The sequence below is a fragment of the Microtus pennsylvanicus genome, chromosome 1 (genome assembly GCF_037038515.1).
Source record: "Microtus pennsylvanicus isolate mMicPen1 chromosome 1, mMicPen1.hap1, whole genome shotgun sequence".
Classification (NCBI taxonomy): domain Eukaryota; kingdom Metazoa; phylum Chordata; class Mammalia; order Rodentia; family Cricetidae; genus Microtus; species Microtus pennsylvanicus.
In genome coordinates this window covers 194,172,346-194,185,042 of record NC_134579.1, presented here as the reverse complement: position 1 = coordinate 194,185,042, position 12,697 = coordinate 194,172,346, and the positions used below count along the sequence as shown (strand labels likewise).

The window sequence follows — 12,697 nt, the reverse complement described above, 5'->3', positions numbered from 1 at the left end:
GTGTCCGGCATTCAATAGGCTTAGAATGTTTATCGTTAGGGGAAAATGCTCGAAACAGGGCCTTAAATCCCTTTTTAAGAAATATAGAGGAACAGAGACAGAAATATGAGCTTAAGAGAATGTTGATTATGAAGGAAGCAGTCTGGTTAATGTGTCCTTGATGTCTTCCAGCCACTACTTCATAGACCATGATGCCGACGGGTGCTTTCCTTGATGTCACCTGTGAGAGGGACATCGGGGGCTGGGAAAGTGAAGCATCCTTGCTTAGAGCTCTTTCAGACAGATAAAGAGGACGCCCTTCTCCCATTTTAATGGGAGTTACTAACACACAAAAGACAGACCAGGAGTACAGACCTTCAGATGATCCGGGCCTTAACAAAGCGCCATGGATTGTTTGAACAAAGGCTTTTTGTTTTGTTTTTGTGTCCACAGCCAGTCTGCTGTCTCAGCAATTCTATTTTCACTGCTGATAAAGTAACTCGAGTGGCCTCTGTGCTCAGTCCCTGTGGTAGAAAAATGCTACTCTGAAGGTCCCTAGATAAGGGCCTCCGTGGCTCCCCGTCCAGCCAAGGCTCCGCTCTTGGCCGAGAGTCTCTGCGGGCTGCCTGTGTTGAGTGACCTGGCTGGTCTCCTCAGCTGCTTAGGTGGCTGTCCTGATTCTAACTTGAGGGGAGATGGCCCGCCCTGCGACTTCTCTGGTTGTGCTCGGCTAGGACGCCAGCCTTTCACACACTCAACGTTCGTCATGGACACCAGTCAGAAGCCCACATTCCAGTCAGATTCCACTCTGCAAGCCTACTTAAATTAATTTGGGAATGTAGAGAGAAGAGGTTGTAGAAGTTGGATTTCTGTGACGGCAAATGACATTTTAATAGTAATGCTTTTGAGGGTGTGTGTTTAAAAAAAAAAAGCCGAGGATTAGTGGCTTAGGTACTGGTCTTTACTTACTAAGGCCCCTTACCCACCTTATTAATTATAAAGAGATATTAATCAAAATGGCTTTTAAAAGCTCCTTCATTGCCACATATTTTTCTCACATATGGAATCTGAATTTAAAATTACACATGGATATATATATATATATATATATATCTATATATATATATATATGCATGTGCATACTCATAAGTATATATGTATATAAATTGCCCGTGGTGTTTAATGTCAATGGGGGTGATATTGGTCCCAGCACACAAGATAAACAGTGTGTGCGAACACGTTAGTGTTAGTCAGCAGATTTGCTTCCATTTGACGGTTGAGCTGATGGCCAACAAGCAGGGTGTTCTCTCTCTGCGACCTCCACCTTCCCTATCTTTGTCTGCATTTTGCTGAATGAGCTGTATAAACTGAAAGGAGAAGTTACTTGGAATTGGGTAAAAATATGTTTTGGCTTGTCTCCCTTCGCGGGAAAACCCGTCTGTTTGAATGGTGTCGTTCTGTTCCTCTCCCCCTCTCCTGTACTATTCTTCCCCAAAACTGACTCGAGTGCTTTCTCTGGAAATTTTGTTTTCCTGGGACATCTATCTGTTCTGCCAGGCCAGATAGTTTCTGGGAATTACCCACGATGCACTTAGCTTTTTAATTTTAGCATCTGGGTGGTTAGTGTGTTGGGTTTTCCTCACTGACAAAATACACGAAGTAGAAGACTTTATGGGGATGAGATGGGGGTATTTTAGCCCAGCATTTCAGAGGGTTCCGTTCTTGGCTGGATAATTGAATTTATTTTTTTTTCTAGGCAAGTAGTAAGGCTGAGAATTTTGGTGACAGGGCAGGCTGCTCACAACACAGTATGGAAAAGCTGGGAGAAAGAACAAGACTAGGAAACAAGCTGTGCCCTTCAAAGGGAGGTCTCTAGTGACCTGCCTCCTTCCGTCAGGCCCCATCTTTCATAATTTCTGCCTCCAAAACTGTCCACTCAGCTATGAACCCATCAATGGATTAGTAACCTATTGATTAAGAGCCCCCACGAGCCTGCCACTTTCTTAAAGCCCCACTTTCGAACCCTGTCTAGGGACCAGTCCTTCAAAACATGAGTCCTTGGGGACATTTCATTTCCAAACTACAACAGTTCTGGAATGTACTGAGGCTCCATTTCTTTGAGTAGACATCCTAACTAGCCGTTGAATGTCATCACCTCACCCCACCTTCTCATTCTCTACTCTTACTCTGAGCTTTGAAAGGCCTCATCTACCGGGCACTCATTCAGTCCTTTATTGCTCCTCGTTCTAACCTATGCTCTTACCACCCCTCACATGTGAAGTGTCCTTACTCACTGATGACTTAGACTATCAACTAGACAGGCCATACGCCTTGGGTAAACTAAGGCAGAAGGTGTGGCCCAGGATAATGTGTAATGAATGATGGTTCCAGGACTTCTGTTGGGGTTGCATTCATGACCCTTTTAAGGGTACACTACTAAGTGAATACAGGAACTCTTTCATTTGATAACTCACTGGATACCTAGATACCTACCGTGCACCTACACTGAGTGAGTTCACTTAGGACTTGGAGATCTTTGGGAGACTTTGATATTTCCGTTTAGAACATGGAAAAACTGGAACTCAAGTTCGGACCATTGGACCCGTTAAAGGGCTCACCGTATTTAACCGTGTTGAAAGTTTAGGGGAAGCAGTTTTCATGTACGGGATGGTAATAGCCTGCAGGAAGCTGCCTCTGCATTTGGAGGTGAACTGGAATACCAAATACAAGTTAAGACCACCAAAAATTTTAAGGATGTCTTAGCATGTAACACATCTTTGTAAATAGCAAGAATTAGAGCTTTTTTGTGAAACAAAACAGTTAGGAAGTAAAAGATATCAGATACAACGTTCCTCCTCCATCCCAGATCTGTAGCCTGTCAGCCAGATTCAGCTTCATCCTGTCTTCTTGCTAAGGTACTGTCTACTGAGAGACTTAAGCTCACCCTCTGTCCTTTTGGGACTTTTAAAAATGGTGTGTGTGCATGCGCGTGCGTGCGCGCGCGCACACACACACACACACACACACACGTTTTGGACATGAACAATCTTGCCACCCTCTCGCCCTTTAAAATAATCTCTTACATTGAAATATGCTTGAAGTCTCCAACTGTAAAAATTCTGTTGTCCTCTTGGCCGGGGAGTAGGGAAAGTCCCTGCTTGCTGCCTCCTCCAAGTAGAGAAGCCCTCATTGACTTTTGTCCTCCCTAAGTGGTGTCACAGCAGCCACCTTTAATTTTGTAGAGCGTTATCTGTCTCTGAGCCTTGCTCTCGTGTGGTGGCCCTTGGGCTAGCAGCATGAGCATCTCCCAGGGGATGGCTAGAAATGAATGTTCTTGGGCCCTGCTCCCGACCTACTGAGCACTGGGAGTAGACCCGACGATGCCTTAATGAGTCCACCCGGGGATTCCAAGGTACCTCAATCTGGAGAAATACTGTCCAAGTTAGGGGAATTTAATTAAACAGCTGAGTTTGCAGTGTCTTGAAGATTAGAACAAAACCCACTATCCTGCGGCAGCGACTTGGAAGCTTGGGCTTTTGCATCTCTGCCTGCTTACTTGGTTTTCCCTTAAGTTAGCATGGCCTCAGATGTAGAAGGACATTTAGAGGTTTACTAAGAAATGGGTCAAGGCATTGCAGGCATTGTGGGGGTGGCCTGTCGCACAGAAATTACTTGAGTTCCAATCTCTAGCAGATAGGAAAGCAGTCGGACTCAGGGTTACATACCTGTAATCTCAGGATTGGGGAGGCAGAGATAACAGGACCCCGAGCCTTGCCGATAAGACATGCTGGCCAAATGGGTTTAGTGGAAGATTTGTCTCAAAATTTTAAGGTAGAGAAGTAATTGAGGAAGGCACTTGTCAGCTTGCAGCCCCATGTGCACGGGTACCTACATATAAATGTAGATACATGCATGTGTGTGCATGTACACACACAGACAGAAAGAGAGAGAGAGAATCTGTCAACAGAATCACAGACCCCATGGTGTGACTTCCCTTCCACCTTTTCTCCTGAAATAAAACTCTGGCTAACTCTCTTCCCCTCTTCAGACAACATAAGACTCATTCCTGTCCAGAGCCCCTCCCCACTTGACACTTGGGCCAGAGTTGCCTTCTCTCGGATTGGCTGGACTTTCTTCACCTAATACTAAGCAGATCTTACTCCTGTCAGCTGGGACACCAGGAACAGACCCTCACTTTTAGAAACTTCCCAAGACATAGGCAAGACTGTTAAAGCCATGTGTTTTTGCTTTGTCCTTTGTGTTTGATGTTGCTTTGGATGCTGAGGATCTATGAAGTGAAGCTTAGGGAGAAACTGGTCTCTGCGCCGAATATACTTGCATCGCAGGGTAGCTCCGACTTGAGTACTTGGAACACAGCAATGTGTTGGATGTCATTGTTGAGTGTGCCTTTATAATTGCATACCAGCGCTTACTTAAAGCTGAGGAGAAGAAAAATCATTAGCCCCACAGTAAACAGAAAGGGTATGTTCATCTGAATTCTTAGCATTTAAAATTTCTGTCATTATCTAGAAAACAAATACCTATGGACAAGATTCATATAAGTTGGCTAAATGGCTTGGAAATTGCTGGCACATCTATAGACTCTTAATTATCTTCAAGTTTGTTGATGCTCGGAGACAATTTAAATAAATTGAAGTAAACTGCATTAAAGGATTTTTTTTGGAAAATTCAAATGTGTTTTTGGCAAATTCATTATCTGTAAGTGGCATATGGATTCAGTTAGATTCCTTCTCTTTTACAACCTCGTCAAACCCAACAAATTAATGAAGTGAGAGGTCAATTTAAAAATGCATTTTGTGGTGATTTTTTTTGAATACTTTCAAGGCGTGATATGTAAGTGCAGTCAGTTTTTCCTTCGGGCTTTGCTAAAAGCACAAAACTAAATTATCTTAGCTATATCATACCTGGCCCAGCGCTGGGCTGGAATTGATTTTTTTTTTTCTAGACATAAATGCCTGTAGCCTACACATTCTCAGTTCTCCTGGCCTGAGATGAAGACGTGCTGGCCCTAGACCGTGCCATTCTAAATCTGATGGAAAGTAAGTGCGATAGAACCCTGGACTATGAGAGACTTTGCATCTGGATTTCCTAAGATAGGAGACGGATAAAATGCACACCCACCCTGCTTTAAGTCACACGCGGTTATTTTAAACACGAATCAAGTAGTGAGAGCAAAGGGCTTGCTGGTTTTTAAAAATGCAGGTGTTATTGGCCTTAAAACCCAGCGATCTGAAAACAATGAGCGTTTTAGCTGCTGGCTTCGGGTAGGGCATCTCCACTGAAGCGGCGTGTGACGGCCATTGTCCTTGCAATTAACTCTGCAGCTGGGGTTCGCCCAAAGTTTTATGACCTTGAGTTCTAGTAAGAGGGTTATGAAAGATTTAATACTGTTAAAGAGAAACCATACTCGGATGTTAAAATGTGGCATGTCTAGAACCCTGTGCTGCTGTGGAATCTAGGCTGGTGCTTTTGACCCGAGCCTCTCCCAACTCCCCAAGGAAGGCGCCCATCCTCATATAAACTGTCCCTGCTCCACTGGCCTGGGAAGGGTAAGTTAGAAAATGTCCTGGGTCCTTTTGGCCTTTTGGTTGCAAGTTCTTCTTTCATCATCCCTTTGTCTCTCTCACATGGTTTAGGAAGTGTGTGCGTGTGTGTGTCTGTGTCACACACAGACAAAAGGCATACGTTGAACCTTTGTACCATGTGGGGCACAGTAGGACCTAAGAAGGCATGAGCTATGACTTCTTCCTTTGAATCCCCTAAAGCCTAGAAGGGAAGGGAGATGGAGATGAATATTAATGAAGATGGAGGTGATTTCAGTGGCTCGGGAGTAGAAGGCAACTGTCCCAGGAAATAAGTCCCGAAGGTAGAGTCACCGCTGTGATTCTGACAAATTCACCATAGCACGGGTGTGTGTGTGTGTGTGTGTGTGTGTGTGTGTGTGTGTGTGTGTGTGTAGGGGTGTCGCCTGGAGTCATGAGGCATGGTTCTGTACAACTGAGGATTTGAGAACAACCTCAGAAGGGCAGATAACATTTTGTTCTTCACTCTGAAGGCTGGGAAGCCCAAGATCTGAGAAGGTGCTCTTGCTATTCTAAGTGATACAAGGACGGAGAAAGGATAGCCATCCCTGCTGCCTTATTCCTTCCCAAGATAATGGCACTTGTCTGTGAGAGTGGAGCCTTCATAACCAAAGCATCCATGCATCTCTTAAGGTTCCCATTTCTGGAACCATCAGGGCAGCAGTTAAATCCCAGCATGAGTTTGGTGGGAGCCATAGTTCAGGGAGAAATGAGGATGATGTAATCTCCCATCCTAAGCAATGCAGTTATGCATGTTATTACTCCCAGGAGAGAAAAATGAGCTCCGAGGCCACAGCACCTGGGTTCCATTGGTGGTCCCACCATGCATGGTGCAACAAATTACACTTTTGTCTCTATAAGTTTTCCTGTGTACAATGTGACTGTTCTAGTCTGCATGTCTTAGAGTCATGAAGAGTAATTGACTTTATGTGTAGTGAGAGATCTTAGGGCAGTGACACAGGAAGCTTTTAAAGTGGGTGTAACTAACACACGGCAGTTACTGTTATGACTGTTGTGAGTTTTCACGCCTACCGTTTCCTTTCTGAAGAATGGCTTTTCTTGGGACAGAAAAGCAGATGTTACATTAGCAGGGTTGCACAGCCATCGAGTAGTTAGGTGGGTGCCTGTCGTGCCCGGGGCTTGTGAAGTGTCTTTCCATGTGATGCACTGAGGTTATTGCCAAGAATCTACCTCCCGACACAGATTTCTAGAAAAGTCTTCGATCATTTCCCCCCGGCTTATCCTTTTCTAATACTTCAAGGCTGTTGTGACAACTTATCGTAAAACCGGGTGGCTTAAAACAAAGAAAATGTTTTATCGCATAGGTCTAGGGATGGAGAGTTCAAAATTAAATTGGTGGCAAAGGCTTTCTCCTTCCATCCTCTCTGGGAAATCTTCTTTGCCCCTTCCAGTTTCTGGTGGCCCCAGCCAGCTCCAAACTCTGCCTCTAGCTTTACGTGGCTGCTTTCCCTGTGTCTTCAGAGGGCCCTCCTGTCTCTTCACCTCTTCCTCTAAAGACATCAGCCATATTTCACTAGGCCCTACTCTAACAACCTTATTTTAACCTGGTTCTACCAGGAAGGATTTCCTTTCCAAGTAAGCACATCGGTATACAGGCTGAAGACTTCTCTATATTTTTTGAGAGGACACAGTTCAATGTATAAATCATATTTTTAGACCAGAGAACCTTCATTTTTTCTTCTTTGCTTTGATAAGTATCTGTATATTTTGTGGGTGCTGACACTCTTATAGAATAAACCATTCTTAATCATGAATCTTTGTGTCATGTAAAATTGATTAGATGCAAAATCATTTTTATGATTTCGGGAGTTACATCGGTTTGAATCACTTAGCCCTATTATGGACTGAGGGGTATTAGAAAGGTTCCAGCCATTTACGGAGAGAGGACTCCCCTAGAAGTGTCTTGCATTCTTAGGAAAAGAAGTGCTCCCAGCTTCATGGTGTTGTGGTGAAGGTGTAGCTAAAATTGGTTAAAAAAAAAAAAAGCACAAAATCTTAATAATTTTACAGCTAGCAAGCCAATCTGGTTACCTGCTGACTTTCAGTAATGAATCAGAGTAGGTATGATTTACGGGCGAAGTCTAACAGCAAGGGTATTGGGGAGAATTGTTTTGCACACACTCCTGATAGTGGGCTCTGTGGAAGTTCTTGTACCCCAGGGTCTAACACAGTGCCTGCGCAGACAGAGGACTGGAAAGTCTTTGTTAAATTAATGTCCACTAATGGAACTCTAATGTTGCGGTTCAACAGATTGGAATCTGTGTCTCTAAGAGACCCAGGGGCTGCCCCTAGCTCTCACATAGAGTAAGCTACGTGTTAAGTCTGTCTGGATTCTAGACAGTTACTTGACAGCTCTAACGGTCTTCATAATAATCAGTCCCCCTTTACAGAAACAGAAGGTTCACTTTCGTTGAAGTTGCGGATTGCTTTTCAGAAGTTTCTCTGCCTCAATTTAGAACTGAAATAACACAGTAAGAGACGAGGTAACAAAAATCTGGAAACTACCGTCAGTGCCATTATTCCTCTATTCGGTAGACTCTTCTGTTTTGGAATATTATCATTTCCCTAACTTCTTTCAAGTTAGGACTAACTGTCCAGCTTGTTTTACTCAACAACATTGGAGTTGATGGAGTAATGTTTGCTCTTTTGGGGGACCTGCCACCCTGCTCCCAAATGAGACTTAGTCTTATGAATGCTTGCCTTAACTTGGCTTATTTCTAGCCAGCTTTCCCTTCCTTTCTTTTTCTTTTTTCTTTTCTTTCTTTCTTTTTCTCTTTTTTCTTTTGTTTGTTTTGCTTTTCAAAATAAGGTTTCTTCGTAGCCTTGGAGCCTGTCCTGGAAATCACTCTGTAGATCAGGCTGGTTTCAAACTCACAGAGGTCTGCCTATCTCTGCCTCCAGAGTGCTGGGATTGAAGGCATGCACCACCACTGCCTGGCCTAGCCAGCTTTTCTTAAATTATCCTGACTACCTTTTGCCTCTGGGCTTTTACCTTTCTCTGTTTCTGTATCTTTTCTTTCCTTCTTATTCCACCTCTAGCTGGGTAGCTGCCTCCCAGAATCCTCTTCTCCTTCTCTTCTAGCCCCCCTTTTCTTTTTCTCCCCCTATTTATTCTCTCTGCCTGGCAGCCCCTCCTATCCCTCTCCTGCCTAGCTTGGCTGTTCAGCTCTTTTTTAGACCAATCAGGTGTTTTAAACAGGCACAGTAACACAACTTCCCAGAGTTAAACAAATGCAACATAGAACAATGCAACACATCTTTGCATCATTGAAACAAATATTCCATAGCATAAACAAATGTAACTCATCTTAAACTAATATTCAACTAATAACAATGGCGTTCCTATAACTTCCAGGCAGAAGAGCCAGTGTGAGCAACACCAGATTCTCACTGCAAGTCCCAAGTGCGTGACCTCTGTCTGCCTGCCCTTAGGTAGAGATGGTGACCAGACCCACCGCCAGCTCTGACTGTGTGAGGATAGCATAACTACTTTCTGCCACTGAGATTTTGAAATTGGTGTGTTAAGCCACTGAGAGTCTAGGACTTTCGGTAGCTGCTGTATATTCTAATTCATTGTGACTCCTCAAGTAAATTTAGAAGCAGTAACACAGAAAGAGGGAATTCGGTAAGAGTGCCCAGAGAGAAATGAATTTTGAAAATAGCTCTCAGAAACTTATCATAATAGGTTATTTTTTAGATCTTATGTGGTGTGTGTGTGTGTGCGCACACGTGAACATGTTCGTGCAGGTACATGCGAAAACAGAGATTGACATCAGGTATCTTCAGTCCTTCTCCAACTTGTGTTTGCACTGTGTGTGCACTGTGTATGTACATACGGAGGCCAGACATAGATCAGATGTCTTCCTTTACTGAGATCCACCTTATTCTTTGAGACAAGATCTCTCACTGAACCTGGAGCTAATCATGCATGGCCACACCTGTCTTTACGTGTGTTCTAGGAATCCAAACACAGATCTTCTCTCTTGTGTGGAAAGAGTTCTTACCCCCTGAGCCATCTTCCCAGCCCCTCTGTCTTATTTTTTTGAGAGAGTCTTACATTGAACCTGGAGCTCCCTGACTTGCCAAATGGCTGATTGGCCAGCAAGCACTCGACACTTCCTGTCTGCCTCCTCCATACTGGGCTTGCAGGAGTGTGTGCTGTGCCCGGTGTTGTACTGGGCTTGCAGGAGTGTGTACTGTGCCCGGTGTTGTACTGGGCTTGCAGGAGTGTGTGCTGTGCCCAGCGTTGTGCTGGGCTTGCAGGAGTGTGTGCTGTGCTGTGCCCAGCATTTTGTATTTATGCTAGGGATGCTTGCTCAGGTTGTTCCTCCTTCTTACAGTAGATTCTGTTGGCATTTCTAAGGTAAATTCTTGAGGTGGTTAGACGGCTGTCTTGTTTAGGATTCTTTCCTTCTGTGTTTAAAAGTTTGGCTTACTGGAAATGTTTGCGCATGCTCCTTATGCTAAAGAACTTGTTTTTCTTCCTAAAAGGAAGGAGGGGAAATTTCATAATTGGGCAAGCAGAGGCCTCAACAGTGATACTTATTCCAGCAGTCCTTTGAGAACATTAACTTAGTTTTAGCCTTCATTTCTATTTCAAGAGTGTGCGCTAAAGATGGGTCTGCTCCTGTGTTCAGGGCTTGTTTCTGTCTTGCAGTTGCTGGTAAACCCTGGCTGTGAATTATGGGCTGCCTTGCAGTTAAGTTACTCTCGTTGTGTTTGAAGGGTCTTTGTTTTTTCATGGTGGTTTGTTCCACTCTCCTCTCATTTATTAGCACACAATACATTCAGTCGTAATGAACAGAGCCATGGCTTCAGAAGCCAAGATCTACTGCAAGTTGATAACGGAAATTCTCCTAAATTTCCCTTAGCGTTGGAATAAGTAACACTAGAGTTTTGTGAGTTTACTTTATTTCAGAAATTGCACCAGAGAGAGAGAAAAAGAGATCATCTGCTGATTCCTAAACCTCCACTAGTGTGTGTTGGACCTCAGTGTCCACATTTCTCTGAGATGAACGTCATGCTCTGTCTTCTGCACTGGGTGACAGAGGCACCACAACTCGGTGTCCAGAACTCATGGTTGCTAACCTCCCATGATTCTTAGGGTTTGGGAGGTTATTCTGAAGTACTTGGGCTTTTAAGATTTAACATGTGTCAATCATTTTAGCCAAGTTTAGTATTCCTCCGCATTTCTCCCAAGATAAGAACTAATGTCACTCTTAGAATTGGGCTAGCCCACGAGTCTCTACTTCCAAGAGAAAGAAATCTTATATTTCAAATACAGTCTCACATGTTATCGATACAGAAACAAAATTTAAAGTATTTTCATTTGTTTGGTTGGTTTTGTTTATTTTGAGGCGTGGTCTGTCTTGGTTAGCCCAGGCTGGCCTTGAACTTTTGTTCTTCTGGCTTCCACCTCCTGAATGCCGGGATTACTGGTGTGTGCGACCGTACCAGTTCACGCTCTTCACCTGCTTACCTAGTGTGGCCAGAAACCGTGATGGTGAACAAGAGTTTCGTTTAAAGGCTTCGGTGTCTGTCTTTATTTTCCTTTCCTTGTTGGGTATTTGAAAAGCCTGTGTTGCAGAGGCGTGTAGCTGTAGATGGTCATAATTTGTGGTGGCTTGTCTTATAAGATTTTCCTGCCCTTAGAAGACTCAGTGGTAAAGAGATGGTTAGGACGGTCCATTTCTAGGGCCACGGCAAAGTGAATCTAGCAGCACATTACATGCCGAACCCACCGGGTTGTGCTAAGGTATAGGATGTAAAACTGTTGAATTGAGTGTTACTGTTTTTAGCCCTCCCTTAAGGAAGGTATTTAAAGAAACTAAATGAAATATTCAAGAATCCCAGCAATCTCCAGAGAATACCATTTGGAAGATACCCTTCGTGTTTCCTATAGCCTCACCTCAGTAGACTAAGGCTCTAAGCCGTTTGTATTTATCTCAGAGTAATTGATAACTGTTGGGGAGCTGGAAAATATTTCTCCGCCTAAAGGGCTAGATTGCATGAGTGAATTTTCATCTCTACACTCGTGATAAATAAATATATAAATAAATTTAATTTTAAAAACAGTGTGGCTTCTGGAAGCTTCAGGCACTTGAAGACTGTGCTTTAGAAAGTGTTATGAACACTTGCCAGCCCCATAAGTGGCTGAAGCTGTTCCTTAGCTGTCTCAAGGCGTTCATCTTCCAGTTACCTTGACATTTTCAGAGAGCTTAGTGACTGTTGTCAGGGACTTTTTTTTTTTTTTCCGTTTTCAAGTCTGATATATAGTTCTGAATTAGAAACTTCCTCCATCCATTCCCCTTGCAAGAAAGAAGAAAGAGGTCTTTTATTTTCTGTTCGTAAACAACAACAAAAAACTCATGATTTTACCTCTTCCTGAAGTGAGTGTCCTTCTCTAGTGAGGGTCTGTGTAGGTTCTGTGTTAACACAGGAACTGTGGTGAGGCTTTAGTTTGGTTCTGGGCTTTTAGGTGTATGGTTTTTAGAAAAATCTCTGTAAAGAGAAAACCTTTAGAAAAGCACCCCCTTTTTTTTTTTGCTGCCTTTGAAGTTGAAGGGAACTATACTTCACTCCTCTTTCCTGGCATATGCCTCAATAGGTCTGGCTAATAACTGGGAAAGCTCCAGAAGCCATTGGTGCCGTCCCCACACGCTAGCCCAGATAACGAGAGTTCTTGCCTTGGTGTCCCTTGTGACTTTAGCCTGTGACCCCAGCCTCTTGCCCATCAAGACACATGAACCTGTTAATTTCCGTGCTGCCGCCAGGCATTCCTCTGTGGGCTGGCAGATATCTGCGGCTAGCACATCACTTCCAATGAAATCCCACACAGCAAATTTGATATCAAAATTAAATTGCAGGCCAAGTGATACAGCACCTGCATAGCATCTTCAGGGCTGTGAGTCTCATTTCCAGGACCCTGTGCTCTCCTCCCTCCTCCCCCTGCCCCACCCCATCGCTCTGGAAAGCGATAGCAACACAGTCGTTAGATGATCTCTCATATCACCTGTGCTAAGTCCTAGAAACAAGCGTGGCTTGGCCGTCACTTGTGTAATGGGTTTGGAAAAGCTGTTATAATATAATCAGTA

General features: G+C 43.8%; 1 protein-coding gene across 6 annotated transcripts in view; it reads left to right on the top strand.

The window, feature by feature from the left end:
• Positions 1-12,697, top strand: part of Nhsl1 (NHS like 1) — a 229,879-nt gene that overhangs the window by 173,548 nt on the left and 43,634 nt on the right. The gene's annotated exons all lie outside the window — the stretch shown is intronic.